Raw genomic sequence first — 17022 nt, 5'->3', positions numbered from 1 at the left:
GTTTCAAATCGTCCCACTCTTATACATTAAAATCATTATTGTCTAAGTAGTTTCTCTATATACAAAATTATTTTATTTTTGTCAGTCCCCCAAATCTGGGGGTTGTTTTGGTCTTGGTGTTTTGTTTTGTTTTTCAGAAATTTGGGGCCTCTAGGCGTGGGAGGTGGGCACACCTTGGCTTCCTCTTTGTGGGGTACCTGGCACAGTTTACGTGCGCGATGCAACCCCATCCTGTGTGCCCGATGAGCATCATGGGTTGTTGCATCCTCTGTGGCGTGCCCGGTCCCCTTGTGGCCCCCACCAGCACCCAAAATTGGGGGGGAAGAGGCTGTACTGGAAATGAATCTTTCCACCTGACGTCATTCTCTTCGGGGCTGTGGTGACCCCCCCAAAAAACACGGACCAGCCTGGTTTGACCATGTATAGTCATCTCTCTTAGAAAAGCGGGTGAGATCTAAAATTGGGACTATCCCATGCCATTCCCCGCTCAGAGGGGGGGGGAAAAATCACAGAGAAATCTGGTTTGGCTTTTTAAACCCTTTTAAAAATAATATTTCTGGATTAACCGAATAATTGGAAACTGTCCCGTTCTCTCACAAACGATCCCAAAAACCTCAGCAAGTGGAGCATTTAAATTTTTTTTTAAAAAAAAACCCTATTCATTGATTAAATTTCCACATCGCACATCTGATCTAAGTGACACTAATTCAGATAAACAGAGGGCATTTTTAAAAATAAATTAATAATAATAATAATAATAATAATAATAATAATAATAGGTGGGGCCCGACTAGTAACCAATGCCAAATCCGGCGAAACAACTGGCCGCTGTGATATAATTGTATAATAATAATAATAATCCTGCTTTTAGGGTTGAAAAGAGAATTTCTCATCGGATAAAACGAACGGAGGAGGCCTTAATTATTCCCAATCATTTATAATCAGTTAATTTTTTTTTTTTTTAAGGGCCTGGAGTAGGAGGGAGGGAAGCCTTACGTTTACCAAAGATTTTGAATAGACGTCCCAACAATCTTAATTTAGTGTGTAATTATGAAGATCTCATTGATATATATATCTGTCTTGAAAGATGCTGAAAAGCCAATTTAGCTATACACAGTCCAGAGTCAACTCTGTGAGTGAGTTTGGCTGTACCAAAATTTGATAAACAAAAATAAATTAAAATTGGCTCATGATTTTTTTCATAGATAGACAGACAGACAGATAGAAATAATGTAGGTAGGTAGATAGACAGACAGACAGACATAGATAGATAGATGGAAATAATGTAGATAGATAGATAGATAGATAGATGATAGATAGATAGATGATAGATAGATAGATGATAGATAGATAGATGAGAGAGAGAGAGAAATGAAGATAGATTGATTGATAGAAATAATGTAGGTAAATAGATAGATAGATAGATAGATAGATAGATAGATAGATAGATAGATGATAGATAGATAGAGAGAAATAATGAAGATTGATTTTGAAATAATGTAGGTAAGTAGATAGATGATAGATAGATTGATAGATAGATAGATAGATAGATAGATGAGAGAGAGAGAGAGAAATGAAGATAGATTGATAGAAATAATGTAGGTAGGTAGGTAGGTAGGTAGGTAGGTAGGTAGGTAGGTAGGTAGGTAGGTAGGTAGGTAGGTAGATAGATAGATAGATAGATAGATAGATAGATAGATAGATAGATAGATATAGATGGAGAGAGGGGGGGAGAGAAAGAGAGAGAGAGAGATAGTTTTTTGTTCAGAGTTCAACAGCAGTTTTAATTGCTTAAATCAAGGTGTTTCCCCAGCTTTTGAAATTTCCAGGATCCTAAGAGAGGCTGCCCTTTTCAGAAGGGATTTCAAGAGTATATCCCACCCCCACCCCATCTTCACTCCCTCCCCATCACCGACTTCTCCGTACCTGCAGAAAGAGCGACAGACACCGGACAAACAAGATCGGCCAAAGACAGATCGCTCGAATCAGTGAGCCAATCTGCATTCCATCGAGATGAGAGAGAGAAAGAGAGAGAGAGAAAAGTGGGGGGGAAGCTGTCTTCAGCACAAATCTTGAAAGACTTGCTGGCGAGCCCCTGTCTCTTTCTCTCCAAGTAGGGACCCCCCCCCCCAAAAAAAAACACATCCCTCTTGCTCTTTCTTTTTTCTTTTGCTAATGGAAACTTGGTCCTTTTTTGTGGTTGTTCTGTTTCTCGCTCTTTTTTCGTCTTTGCGGTTTTCAAACTTTCCAGCCCACTGCCGTCGGTTTCTCCCTTCTTTTTCCCCACCCCCAAAATGCAGACGGGGCTTCCGATTGGCCCCCGGGAACGACAGTCTTGAGGTGAGTACATTACCTGGAGATTCGCTCGCTCCCAAGTTGCCTTTTCCGAAACGAGAAAGGAAGTTGTAGAAAATTGGACGGACGTTCGCAAAGCGGCCTCCGAGGTTCGATCTCGGCACCTGGCATCTCCCAACTGAACAGGTGTGGCAGAATCAAGGCACCTGCCTCTCTGAAGCTGCCCCACGGCCCAGTGGCATCATGCGAGGTACCGGCACTGGGGATGGGATGTCGGAGGGGGCATCTGCTTGGTACCCGGGGAGCTGAAGTTTCCAAACTTGTTCGGGTCTTAAAATGTAAAAAAACGAGAAAAAAAAATTTCTTTAAACTTCTTGAAACTTTTTAAAAAGAAAAGTTGCTTCAAAGTTCTCGGGACTTTTTAAAAAGAAAAGTTTCTCCAAACGGCTTAAAACATTTTTTAAAAAAAATGTTTCTTCAGATTTCTTGAAGCTTTAAAAAAAAAAAAAAGGAAAAGTTGCTTCAAAGTTCTTGAAACTTTTAAAAAACTAAAGTTTCTCCAAACTTCTTGAAGCTTTTTAAAAAGGAAAAGTTGCTTCAAAGTTCTTGAAACTTTTAAAAAACTAAAGTTTCTCCAAACTTCTTGAAGCTTTTTAAAAAGGAAAAGTTGCTTCAAAGTTCTTGAAACTTTTAAAAAACTAAAGTTTCTCCAAACTTCTTGAAGCTTTTTAAAAAGGAAAAGTTGCTTCAAAGTTCTTGAAACTTTTAAAAAACTAAAGTTTCTCCAAACTTCTTGAAGCTTTTTAAAAAGGAAAAGTTGCTTCAAAGTTCTTGAAACTTTTAAAAAACTAAAGTTTCTCCAAACTTCTTGAAGCTTTTTAAAAAGGAAAAGTTGCTTCAAAGTTCTCGAACTTTAAAACGGAAAAGTTGCTTCAGACTTCTTGAAGCTTTAAAAGAAAAAGAAAAGTAGTTTCAAAGTTCTCAAAACTTTAACGAAGAAGAGTTTCTCCAAACTTCTTGAAGCTTAACTTTAAAAAGGAAAGGAAAGTTTCCCCAAACTTCTTGAAACTGAAAGTTTAAGAAGGGAATAAATGTTTCTGCAAATTTCTCTTCAAGAGGCACGACTCCCCTGGGAGAAAATCGGCTTCCCCCCCTTCCTTTAACCATCCTCTTGCGGAATCCCAGAAAATTCTCGCAGAATCTCAGTTTGGGGGGCGGGAAACAAGCCAGGTTAACTGTGGCATCCTTATTTTTCTACGCTGCCGGGTCTCGAAAAAACACAGATTCGATTTCATCTGGGATGTGCTTGTCTCAGGGCGCGGTGGATGAGTGTTATGGTTCGTGATTTCTCTGATGGTTGCGATTTGTCAGGCTTGTTCACCGTTTCGGAAACTCTGAATGCGTCTTTAGGTGTCTCCTGGAAATAAGATGAAACTAGACACAAGATAAGGACAGATAAGATAAGATAAACCCAGCACGTAGAGGTTTCATTGTGCAATATCAAGAGGAACTCAAGAGAAATCCTGGGCCTCTTAGCAGCAAGTACTCACTGTAAATCGGAAGAAGACAAACAGTAAACAGAGTTGGAAGGGACCTTGGAGGTCATCTAGTCCAACCCCCTGCTCACTACAAGAGACCTTGTAGTAGGGATTCGAACCGCCCGAGCTGCCAACCTTTCTGATCGGCAAGCTCAGCGTCTTGGCCACTGAGCCACCGAGTGAGAAGGAGGAAAAAGAGGAGGGGGAGGGGTGAGGGGAGTAATAGAGAATGAAGGAAAGTGGAAGGAAAAGGAAAGAAAAAGGGGAAGAGAGAGCAAAGAAAGAAAAAAGAGAGGAAAAGCAAGCAATAGGGAAGAAAGAAAGAAGAAAGAAAGAAAGAAAGAAAGAAAGAAAGAAAGAAAGAAAGAAAGAGGGAGGGAAGGAGAAAGAAAGAAAGAAAGAGAAAAAGGAAGGAAGACTACTCATCCTATCTCTTATGTGCATTAATAACTCTGGTAGTTAACTGAATAGAAATTGAATAAAGAAATAAAAATAAACAGTTACAAGACTTAAAAATGATATTTACGTCCATTTGCAGAATTGCACTGTAGCAACCTGGGAAAAACAGAACAATTTTGATGTAAATTCAGGCCGAGTTCCCCTCGGAGAACAGATAAATTGTTCCATTGCACTGAAAATTAACGAAAGTCAGTCCATGTATCTATCTTTCTTTCTTTCTTTCTTTCTCTCTCTCTCTCTCTCTCTCTCTCTCTCTCTCTCTCTCTCTTCTCTCTTCTTTTTCTTTTTCTCTCCTTCTCTTTATTTTCTTTCTTTTTCTCTTTCTCTTTTTCTCTTTCTCTTTTTCTCTTCATTCTTCTTTCTTTTTCTCTTTCTCTCCTTCCCCCTTTTCTCTTTCCCACAAATTCACTATATTAAAGCAGAGAGGAAACCACATACATTTTCACAACTCCTTTTTTATAAAACCTCACAAGGAATTTTAAGATCTGTCCCCAACCTGACCTAAATACATCCCTTTTTCCATATCTCTCTCTCTCTCTCTCTCTCTCTCTCTCTCTCTCTCCCCCCGCAAGATGTGTGCATATATATCCATTCATTCTAAAATGAGAAAGATGGAAGCATCCCTATCGTAAATTGCTAAAGTTGTAAAATCTGTCAAAAGCGCTCGATTTATCGAACTGAAATTCTCGATTTCTCACATTGCAAAACCGAGATTCAGAGATGCATAATTGCTTTTTTTCAGGAAACCTTTTGGTGTGGTAGGATGGGGGGTCTTTTTAGTGGTGCGTTTCTGACTGTGAGAACCAGTAGGGTTTTTGGGATCCTTCTTTTGAGACGATAAGTTTTATTGTTTGCCTTGTGTCAAAAATGCCCTTTTTGTGTCTCTTCTAAGGCGTGAAGTACGAATAGCAAAGAAAATTTGCAAAGCGAAGAAAAAAAAGGAAATCAAAGAGAAAATAATCACTTTTTCTGATTTCTTTTATTCCCTATGGCTAAATAGGTCCTTTTTTTTGATAGTCGACGCAGTTGGAGAGATTTTGCTTTCAAAATCCTTCCTTTTCCTTTTTTGATGGAAAAACCTAGTCGGGTTTTTCTGCAAATTTGCAGCCAAAACAGAACCGAAACATGGAAAGGTTTACGCAATGTTTGCGTCCTCAGAATATATTTGTAAAACACGCCGCCTCTTCCGAATATTTTGAAATATTTCTTAAAGGATGTTGGTTCTTTTTCAATTGTTCGCTCTCCTTTTCTGCATTTTTCAAAGTGTGGATGGAGTTTTAAAGACGTTATTTGCCAATTCCTCCCTTCCTGGGAGATGCGACATTTTTTTTTTCCTTCTCTCGAGGTTCGGATTTGAAAATTTAAAATTGCCAAAACGTTTTCATTCATCCAAAAGTGCCCACTTGCATTAACCGGATCATTAAATATATTGATCAAATATTATTTCTGTGCCTTGTTAATGCAAGGAACTGTTTTTGAAGCGGTTGAAAGAAAAGATTTTTGCCCTGAATAGGTTTTTTAAAAATTGCCCAGGAGTAGAACAGGAGAGAAAGAAAATATACAGAAATTTATTTCTATTTAGAAAGAGATTTGCAATGGTTATTTTTTTAACTAAGTGTCTATAAACTTCACAAATTTGTAGCCAAGATAGCTGAGAAAACAAACAAGCTTTTGGAAGAGCCCAGATATGGTTTTTAAATTTTATTCTTATATATTTAATTTTATAAATACATAAAATACTTTAGATAGTATTTTATGTATATTATTTTTCCTTCTGTTGTATATGCATGGCATATTTATCCAGAAAAGGGAGTTGATTAGCAGGCTCATTGACTGAAAATGTCCCGTCAAACAATAGAAGGAAAAATAAGATAGATAGATAGATAGATAGATAGATAGATAGATAGATAGATAGATAGATAGATAGATAGAGATAGAGATAGAGATAGAGATAGAGATAGAGATAGAGATAGAGATAGAGATAGAGATAATGTAGGTAGGTAGGTAGGTAGGTAGGTAGGTAGGTAGGTAGGTAGATAGATAGATAGATAGATAGATAGATGATAGTTAGTTATTTAGATAGATAGATAGATAGATAGATAGATAGATAGATAGAAAGATAGATATAGATAGATGATAGATAGATAGATAGATAGATATAGATAGATGATAGATAGATAGATAGATAGATGATAGTTAGTTATTTAGATAGATAGATAGATAGATAGATAGATAGATAGATAGATAGATAGATAGATAGATAGATATAGATAGATGATAGATAGATATTAGATAGATAGATAGATAGATAGATAGATAGATAGATAGATAGATAGATGATAGATAGATAGATAGATAGATAGATAGATAGATGTAGATGATAGATAGATAGATAGATAGATAGATAGATAGATAGATAGATAGATAGATAGATATAGATAGATGATAGATAGATATTAGATAGATAGATAGATAGATAGATAGATAGATAGATAGATAGATGTAGATGATAGATAGATAGATAGATAGATAGATAGATAGATAGATAGATAGATAGATAGATAGATATAGATAGATGATAGATAGATATTAGATAGATAGATAGATAGATAGATAGATAGATAGATAGATAGATGATAGATAGATAGATAGATAGATAGATAGATAGATAGATAGATAGATAGATAGATAGATGTAGATGATAGATAGATAGATAGATAGATAGATAGATAGATAGATAGATAGATAGATAGATAGATACATACATACATACATACATACATACATACATTAATTATTCTATCTTAAAACAAGGCTTGTTTTAATTACTCAAAACTTTCCAGATTGGTGGATTTCTTTTTCATTTTAATTGAGCAGAAAAATTGCAGATTGGAAAACGAACTTAAAAATTGGAAAAATGATTTTATAAAAAAGAAACAAGCAAGAGAGGGAATAATTTTAAAAGTTGTTAAGAGAAGGAATGCATCATACAGGGAATGGGGTGGGAAGCCAGTAGTTTTTTCAAGCCGATATTCAGGTTATATCAGTGTAATATTCCCCAAACCTTCAACAATTCCCATCCTACAGCAGAGAGAACTTTTTAAATACGCTGATAATTACGTTTCTTCCCTCCCCCCCCCCCCCACTTTTGGTGGCTTAGGTTTGATTTAAAGCCATTCCCGAACTGAAGCTAAAAATAAAACTGATGATACATTTTCAGAAATGCCTCTTTATATACATTTCACTCCACCATGCACACAAAGGTGTTATATGAAAATGACTCGCTAAAATCTGTCAATTCTGCAAACCCGTTGTTTTCACTTGCTTTATCCTCACGTATTGGGCATATAAGTGCAGATTTTGCCCAGATTGCAAATTTGCAAAACCTGGCATGAAACGCTGCATGGTTTTCATTTAACATGAACAATTTAATTTCATGCTTTCTCCTTCCTTTCCTTTCTAACTTTTGCAAGTCTTCTCGTTTCCCTGTCGGAGAGTCAATGCTTTTTTTTGCCTCTTGGGTCAAGATGCGTTGCGATGGACAGCAAATAAATTTGACAAATAAATAGATAAAAATGGACTTGTCCAGCCAAACTCATCCCGAAGGGAATAGGGACCCAAAGTACTTCGGCAGAAATATGATTTTTTCAGATTTTCAGATGCTCTTACAGATACTCCTAGATTTACCAATGTTCATTTACTGACCATTTCAAGTTACGACAACCTTGGGAAAAAAGGCGACTGTTTTTCACAGGTATCTTTGCAGCCTCGCCGTGATCAGGGGCTCAAAATTCAAAACGCTTGGCAAGCAGTTCATACTTACGACCGTTGCAATGTCCCCGAGGGTGAGGTGGGACGGGGTGTCGCGCGATCCGCTTTTGCGACCCCGGGGAAGCCAGGTTTCACTTAACAGCCGGGTTACTCCCTTACCCACTGTAGAAATTAATTTAGCAACGGGGGCAAAGGAGGTCGTAAAAACGATGCAACACTCACTTTGCAAAGGTCTCACTTCGCGACAGGAGTTTGAGGCTCGATTGAGGTCGTAAGGGCGAGGATTAGCCCCTTCCTGGATGAGTGTGTGTGTCAAAGGATTCTTTTTTTAATATCCTCATGTATTTTGCAAAGCGTTCTCAGCACCTTCCTTAAAGAGCATCTCCAGACTGCAATGTGGAGCAAAGCTGCTAAGACTTATTTTCATCTTAATCTTCCACCTCCCCTTGTTAAAAATTTTGTTCTTCGGCCAACATGAGGAGTTTTCGCCGCTCCGGCAGTTCCCAGAATTCCCTTTTCCCAAGATCTGGACAGCTTTGGAGATGCTGAGATGATCATTCACCCGTGGAAACTCACAACTGGACAATTCTGCTTTTTGAAGGCTCGGAGGCTAATAATAATAATTGGGGAGGCAGCCCGTGGGACGATATCGTAAAAATCGGGCTGTCCCGAATTCAAATCTCGAGGCTCGTGGCTGCCCCTTGGCTGAGCCTACCTGTCAGGCTGTGAGTTAAAATATAAAAGTTTGAAGGAGGTTTTTTGACCCTCCAAGAGAGGCTGGACCACCTCCCCGAATAAGAAAGATATTTTTTTTGCATTGATCCCTGTTTGCTCCTGTTGGGGAGCGAGGCCACTGCTGACATGCAGCCCCCTTAGAAAAGGCGTTTCTTCTAACAATTAAACAACCAGGAAGAATATAGTGGAGGAAAACTAGAAAATACCCTGCTAGAATAATGGAATTAAAAGTGAGTAAAGCGGTTTTGAAAAAAAAGGTACAATAATTATAAAAAGAAGAAAAAAAAGAAACTAGGATAATGGGAGGAAGGAAAGAAATTAAAAAGAAGTGGAATTTTTGAGCGACTAAGAGAAAATGGTTAAAGGAGGAGGAAAGGAAAGAAGGGATATATCAGCAGATTAAAGTGGAATTTATTAATATTGTTAACGGCATGTAGCTAACTAAGATACAAGGGAATCATAGTAATATGATTAACTGCGGATAATTCATTGAGTTAAATGCTCTCTATGTAAAAACGGAGCATGTGTGCCAATTACGGTAAAACAGACTTAACAGATGAAACATGAAATTTGGTTTAACTCTGAAGCGGCCATTAAGGATATATTGTTTACGTATTAAGGAGAAAATAAGCTTTTAAGATCCAAAACATGGAAAGGGAATTAGACGGGCGAAATTTGAAACAGAACTACGGTGTAAGATGGATTGTCTGCGTAAGAGGATGTAAAAAGGGAAAACTTGGTTTGTAAAACGTGTCAAAATCTGTAATAAAAAAAATAAAAACTTCATTTATAAAAGAAACAAAAAGAAAGAAAGAAAGAAAAGGAAGGAGGTTTGTGCGAACTGCGACAGCGGCAACAAACAGCCGAGGAAAAACCAATTTTAGCCTCGCTGTTCGCTATGTGCCACCTGCAATTTTGATCCGAGGGCCACCTGGATGTGTGATCTCTGGGTTGGGTTGAGTCAATTCCTCCCTGCTCTCAGGTTCGTCGCTACACACACACGCACGCACGCACTCACCAAACACACATGTTGAACTCGCGCGGAGAAATCTTGCCACTTCCAAGATAAATATCGCGCCGGCGTTTTGCCGATTGCAATCTTGATGATGAGGCAGAAGGGGCTGTGGATTGTGCTTCTTTGCAAGTCGCTGGATGGTGGGGGGGGGAGGAAGCAAGATGATATTTGAAAATGGAGGGGGCAGGGAGGGGGGGCAGGGAGGGGTGTGTTTGGATCTCAGCAATTTCAGCTGGATTTTGGGGTGGGGGGGGGGGATGACTCAACCCAAGAGTTGTTGGGTGACAAAAAAAAACCAGCTTCTTGGCGGGGGCAAAAGGACTGATTGTGGTGAAGAATGAACTCGGGTTCTGATTGACGGCTTCTGATAGAGCGACTTATCTCAGCGCCTTCCCACACCAAGTTTTTAATCATTTTATTATTATTATTTCCAGAAAAAAAATTATTTGTTGTTCTCTTACATAACATTTCAAGTATGCATTCACATAGATGTTATTCTTCTATACATTTGTCATTCTTATACATTTATTATTTCATTTAGTAGGTTATAATATATTTTATATATTGCTTTATTTACCATCCCTGTTGTAACACTACCTCGTTTTCCTTTCTTTTCTCCCTCCCTCCCTTCTCTACTTTCTTCCTTCTTCCTCTCCTTCCCCTTCCTTCTTCCCTTGCCTTTCTCCCGCTCCTCTTCCTCTTCCCCTTCCTACCCTCTCTCCTTCTCTTCCGCTCCCTTCCATCCTCCTCTCCTTCCTTCTTTCTTCCTTCCCCCTTCTTCCTTTCAACAAGAATGTATATTTGTGAATGTATATGAAAGGAAAAAATAACTCAGCTTTTATTCATTTTATTATTATTATTATTATTACAACAGAATTGTATCACAGCGGCCAGTTGTTTCGCCGGATTTGGCATTGGTTACTAGTCGGGCCCCACCCAGGGGCCTAGGACGTTGTAACGTATTTTCCTAATATGAGTGCGGATCCAAGCAGTGCGGCTTTTTGCATTTGACTGATGGTGATTTTGTCAATTTTTAACTGTTTCAAATGTAATTCCAGTGCTTTTGGAATAGCACCCAGTGTGCCAATTACCACTGGAATTACCACTGCTGGTTTGTGCCATAGTCGTTGAATTTCGATTTTTAAGGTCCTGGTATTTTGCGATTTTTTTCATGTTCCTTCTCGGCGACCCTGCTATCACCTGGTATTGCGATGTCTATGATTGTGACCTTGTTTTTCTCAACCAGGGTGATGTCTGGTGTATTATGCGCCAGTATTTTGTCGGTTTGTATACGGAAATCCCACAAGATCTTGACCATCTGATTTTCGGTGACTTTTTCAGGCTGACGTTCCCACCAGTTTGTTGCTGTTTTAATATTATAATTTTTGCACAAATTCCAATGGATCATTTGTGCTACTGAATTGTGCCACAATTTATAATCAGCCTGTGCGATTTTTTTACAGCAGCTGAGTATGTGATCCACAGTTTCATCAGCTTCTTTGCAAAGTCTGCATTTGGCATCATCAGAGGATTTTTCAATTTTGGCCTTAATGGCATTTGTGCGGATAGCTTGTTCTTGCGCAGCCAGGATTAGTGACTCTGTTTCTTTCTTTAATGTACCTGTTTTTAACCATAACCAAGTTTGTTCCCTGTCCACTTTATCTTTTATTTTTTCCAGAAATTGACCATGCAGTGCTTTGTTCTGCCAACTCTCCATTCTTGATTTTATCACATCTTTTCTGTATTCTTGTTTTGTCTGTTGGGCCTTCAGTAGATTTTTGCTCTTTACTTCGATTAATAGATGTTCTTGACTTTCTTTTAAATAATCAGCCAGTGCATGTTTTTCTTCTTCAACTGTTTGCTTCACTTGTAATAATCCTCTGCCACCTGATTTTCGGGACAGGTACAGTCTATCAGTATCACCACGTGGATGCAAACTGTAGTGCATTGTCATTAGTTTCCTGGTTTTTCGGTCCAAAAGGTCCAAATCAGCTTGTGTCCAGTTAACTATACCAGCTGTGTATCTTATAACTGGTATTGCCCAGGTATTTATGGCCTTGATTGTATTTCCACCATTCAATTTAGATTTCAAAATTTTCCTAACTCTGTTGGTGTACTCCCAGAGGACATAAAAGATGAACGAAAGGGAAGGTTTTTTTTGCAGGAAACCATTCGTTCATTCGTTAGATTCGTTTCAGGAGTGTGAAGATCTGTCCGTGAATCTCAGAGACTCTGTGCCAAGTCATTCCTCATTTGGAAAATATTTCCATGGCAGCTTTCCAAGATAGATAAGGTCTGTCGTCATAAATACTCCTTTGAAATACTTTTTGCCAGGCCTGGGCTGAAGGCGAAGGAGAGGAATTTGCATTCGTTTCATAAAAGGGGTTTTATTGGGACCAGGGATCTGCTTCGTGCTTTTTTTGGTGGGGGGGAGTAGCAAAGACCTCTGGGCTCCTGGGTGCTCTCTGAGCTGGGTGGTTTCCTTGCAGACGTCTCATTACCAAGCTAGATAGCCGCATCAGTGCTGGAAAAGGGAGAGGGGTTTGCGGAGTGGAGTGGGGGAGGACTGTGGCCTCCGTGGTTTTCTTGCAGATGTTTCATAACCAAACTAGGTAACTTCATCAGTGCTAGGCTTATTCAGCACAGATCCATTCTCTTCTTATGGGTACTTCAGACCTGGGTGCTTGCCAGCTGTGCTTGGCAGTGCCCGTCCAGCAAGGGTGGCGGAGAGCTTTAGAAAGCCTCGGGGTGGCGTTGGTCCTCTGGATGGCCTGGGAGGCAGGGCTGGGCCACGAAACCAGAGAGGCCAAGAGGCGAAGGTAGGCGGACCGAAGATTCCTCTGATCTTTATCAGCTTCAGCTGCTTGGAATGAAAAGAAGGACCAAGAGAGAGAGAGAGAGGAAGGAAGGAAGGAAGGAAGAAAGAAGAAAGAAAGAAAGAAAGAAAGAAAGAAAGAAAGAAAGAAAGAAAGAAAGAAAGAAAGAAAGAAGAAAGAAGGAAGGAAGGAAGAAAGAAAGAAAAAGAAAGATAGAAAGAAGAAAGAAAGAAAAAGAAAAGAAAGAAAGAAAGAAAGAAAGAAAGAAAGAAAGAAAGAAAGAAAAGAAGGAAGGAGGGAGGGAGGAAAAAAGGAAGGAAGGAAGGAAGGAAAGAGAAAGGAAGGAAAGAAAGAAAGAGAAAGGAAGGAAAGAAAGGGGAAGAAAGGAAGGAAAAGGGGAAGAAAGGAAAGAAGGAAAAAGGAAGGAAGGAAAGAAATGGAAAGAAAGAAAAGAAAGAAAGAAAGAAAGAAAGAAGAGGGAGGGAAGAAGGAATAGATAGCTTCTCTTTCCAAAGAAAGAGGGGAAGGAATGAACAGAAGGAGAAAAGGAAGTGGGGAGGGAGTGAAGGAGAAAAGGAAAGGAAAAAGGAAAAGAGATAAAGGAAGGAAGGATATGCTCAGTAAAACAAAAATAAGTATATCTTTGGAAAAAAGACATATTTTCCCTCTCTCTCTCCTTCCTCCCTCCCTCCCCCCTCTCTCTTTCTCCTTCTCTCGCTCCCTCCTTCCCTCCATCTCTCTCGCCCTCTCTCTCGCCCTCCCTCCCTCATTCACTCTCTCTCCTTCTCTCTCTCTCTACCTGGTGTAGAAAAAGGAAAGGCCCATTGAAACCATTGAAGCTCCTCCATCTTTCCGGGCGGGGCGAGGGCTCGGGATGCTCCGCAGGGGTGGGGTGGGGCGTCCCAGGGTGGCCCCCGTAGGGAGGGAGGTGGAATCTTATCAGGAGTCGCTATTTCGGTCGCCGGCTGCCAAATTAGCCAGGCAGGAAAGTGGAAGGCGTCAATTAAGCTCACGGCGTGGGTGGAAATGGCTATTTATAGGGCTGGTTTCATTGGGAAAGTGGGAATTCTTGCCCTTAATTGCCCCAGAGAAATTGGAGCATCTGGGAATGGAGGTGGCTATTGTCTTCTGCAGAGCATAGAGCGTGAGCCTTCCTTCCTTCCTTCCTTCCTTCCTTTCTTCCTCTCTCCCTCTCTCCTTTCCCTTCCTCGCTCCCTCCTCCCTCCTTCACTTCCTCTGTCTTCTTTCTTCTCTTCCTCCTTCTCTCCTTCCTTCTCTCCTTCCTCTTTCTCTTCCCCCTTCTTTTTTTCTTTTATCTTCCTTTCTATAGAGAATAGAATAGAATAGAATAGAAGATGGAATTGATAGAATAGAAAATAAAAGAACAGAATAGAATATGGAATCGATAGAATAGAATAGAATAGAAGATGGAATCGATAGAATAGAATAGAATAAAAGATGGAATCAATAGAATAGAAAAGAACAGAATAGAATATGGAATTGATAGATTAGAATAAATAGAATAGAATAGAATAGAAGATGGAATCAATAGAATAGAATAGAATAGAATAGAATAGAATAGAATAGAAGATGGAGTCGAATAGAAGAGTAGAGAAGATGGAATTGATAGGATAGGATAGAATAGAATATGGAATAGAATAGAATAGAAGATGGAATCGAATAGAATAGAAGATGGAATCGAATAGAATAGAAGATGGAATCGAATAGAATAGAAGATGGAATCTATAGAATAGAATATAATAAATATTGAAATGAAAAATAGAATAAATATTGGAATGAAGAATAGAATAGAATTAGAATAGAAGATGGAATGGAATAGAAGACAAGAGAAGAGAAGATGGAATTGATAGGATATGATAGAATAGAATAGAATAGAATAGAATAGAATATGGAGAATAGAATAGAATAGAATAGAATATGGAATCTATAGAATAGAATAGAATAGAATAGAATAAATATTGAAATGAAAAATAGAATAACTATTGGAATGAAGAATAGAATATAGAATAGAATAGAACAAGAGAGTTGGAAGGGACCTCGGAGGCCTTCTAGTCCAACCCCCTGCTTAGGCAGGAAACCCTACACCACTTCAGACAAGCAGATATCCCCACCTCCTCTTAAAGACCTCCAGCGTTGGAGCATTTCCTCCGTTCTAACCAAACTTTGTTCGTTCTTAAGGTTGGGGGGGGGGGAAGCCCCTCCCCTGAGTTCTTCTTTTGTCAGCATCCGAGAGAGAGCGCTGAGTAACTCGTCCTCCTCCTCCTCGGGCGCGCGGGGGAGTTGAGTCCCCGTCTCAAAAAGCTCGAGCAGCTCCTCGGTTTGATTCATGTGGGGAAAGTGTTAACGGATCTTCCCTCCTTCTCCCCAGATTGTGGGCACCCCTGTGCCGTGGGGAGGGGGGAGTGGAGGGGGGTGAAGGGGAGCGGGGAGGGGAGGCATCCCATCTCAAGTGCCGGTGCTGTTTGTCGAACGGTGTGGTTTTTTTTGGGGGGGGGGTGGTGTGTTCGCAAACAGGTGCAAAGGAGTGTTTTTGGTTCCGAAAAAGGGAAGGTTGGAATAAATGAGGAAAAAAAGACCCCAACCGAAATGGAACCAGTATCACTGGTCACCCCTGGACCGGCCCTCCTGTGTCCGTGGACGCCGTAGTAACCCCAGCAAGTCCTTAACCGGACGGGGAGTCGTGGGTGAGGGGGGGAGGAAAGCATGCCGGTTCCTGACCACAGTGTATTCTTCACGCACACACACACACCTGTGTGTGTGTTTGTGTGCGCACGCGCGCTTTCGATTGGCTGCACCCTGTTGACCTCAAGTTGAAAAGTCTAATTTACCGGCAGGACCAAAAAAAATTTTTTTATTTTTTTTTATTTTTTTATTTTTTGGCTAAAAGTGAGAGTGCTTCTTACTGGCAACTCCGTCAAGGAGTACCGGCTGAGTAACTGAAAAGCTGACTCAACTCAGCTCCCCCCAAAGTCTTGGCTTACCAGTATCGGGCGTTTGAAGTCGAAGGGGAAGAAAATATCGGGCCGTTGTGGTTTTTTTTTTTGCGATGCCTTCTCTCCTTTTTTTTGTCTTTTCCGCTCGTTGTTTTGTGACGACGGGGGTGGGGGGGTGGGGGAGATCGGAGGGAGATAGCGGCAGGTGAGGCGATGGGGAAGGGAGATTGCGCACGTACGGGAGTCCTCGAGTTGTTTAGCGGCCGTTCGACGTCGCCCCGGCGTCGGGGAGGAAAAAAAAGGGAGGCCTGTGTTGACCGCGTTTTACCTCATTTTACAACCTCGCTTGCCCCCGTTGAGAAGCGAATCATGGCAGTGGTTAAGTGAGACACGCAGTTATTAAGTGAATCGGGTTTCCCCGTTGGCTTTGCTCGTCAGAAGGTCGCGAAAATGGATCGCATGACCCCGGGAACGTCATAAATATGAATCCGTTGCCGGGCATCTGAATGTTAATCATGTAATGCTAGCATAGCAGTAGCAATAGCAATAGCAGTTAGATTTATATACCGCTTCATAGGGCTTTCAGCCCTCTCTAAGCGGTTTACAGAGTCAGCATATCGCCCCCAACAACAATCCGGGTCCTCATTTCACCCACCTCGGAAGGATGGAAGGCTGAGTCAACCTTGAGCCGGTGAGATTTGAACAGCCGAACTGCAGCTAGCAGTCAGCTGAAGTAGCCTGCAGTGCTGCACTCTACCCACTGCGCCACCTCGGCTCTTCACCGTGTGAACACTGATCATCAGTGTTTTCAGTGCTGTTGTAACTTCTAGTGGTTATTAAATGAAGTATTGTAAGGCGGGGATTTAGCTGTACTGCCCTTCCATCTTCCTGGTCTGGATTGTTGATCTGCTACCTCCTGTTCTGAGCGAGGTTTCCAGAGAGCCTGAAGGAAACTCCTCGTCCTGACAAAAACCCGTTTATTAATTTCCCGTGAATTCTGCTCATTCACATCCAGCAAAGTCTTTCGAGGGAGGATTTACGGTCACAGACCTTATCTTGCTTGGAGAGCTGCCAGGCCGATCTCTGCAGAACTTGGCCAGGAGTCTCGGAGAGTCACGAACCAATTAAGTGAACTAATGGTCTCCTGCAAACTCCACTCCCCTGTCGCTCCTCTTTTATTCCTCTGGGAGGGGCCATTCACCGTCCACCTGTGGCTTGACTCCCAAGTCGACCCCTGTTCTTTAGCTGTTCCCTTCGTCTGGCCACTGTGCATACGCACACTGGGAACAGGCTCCAGATGTTCTTCTGCCTCACTGATGCCTGACTCCGAAGGTAGCTGATAACTGCCACACGGCCCTGGCCCCCTCTCTGCCTCCGACACAGAGCCCTCATCCGAGCCTTCCCCAGACTCCAGGACTGGCCCATCTTCCTCCCCAACC

This window comes from Thamnophis elegans, chromosome 17, assembly GCF_009769535.1.
Source record: "Thamnophis elegans isolate rThaEle1 chromosome 17, rThaEle1.pri, whole genome shotgun sequence".
NCBI classification, from domain to species: Eukaryota; Metazoa; Chordata; class Lepidosauria; order Squamata; family Colubridae; genus Thamnophis; species Thamnophis elegans.
Note: the sequence above shows the minus strand (reverse complement) of the source record.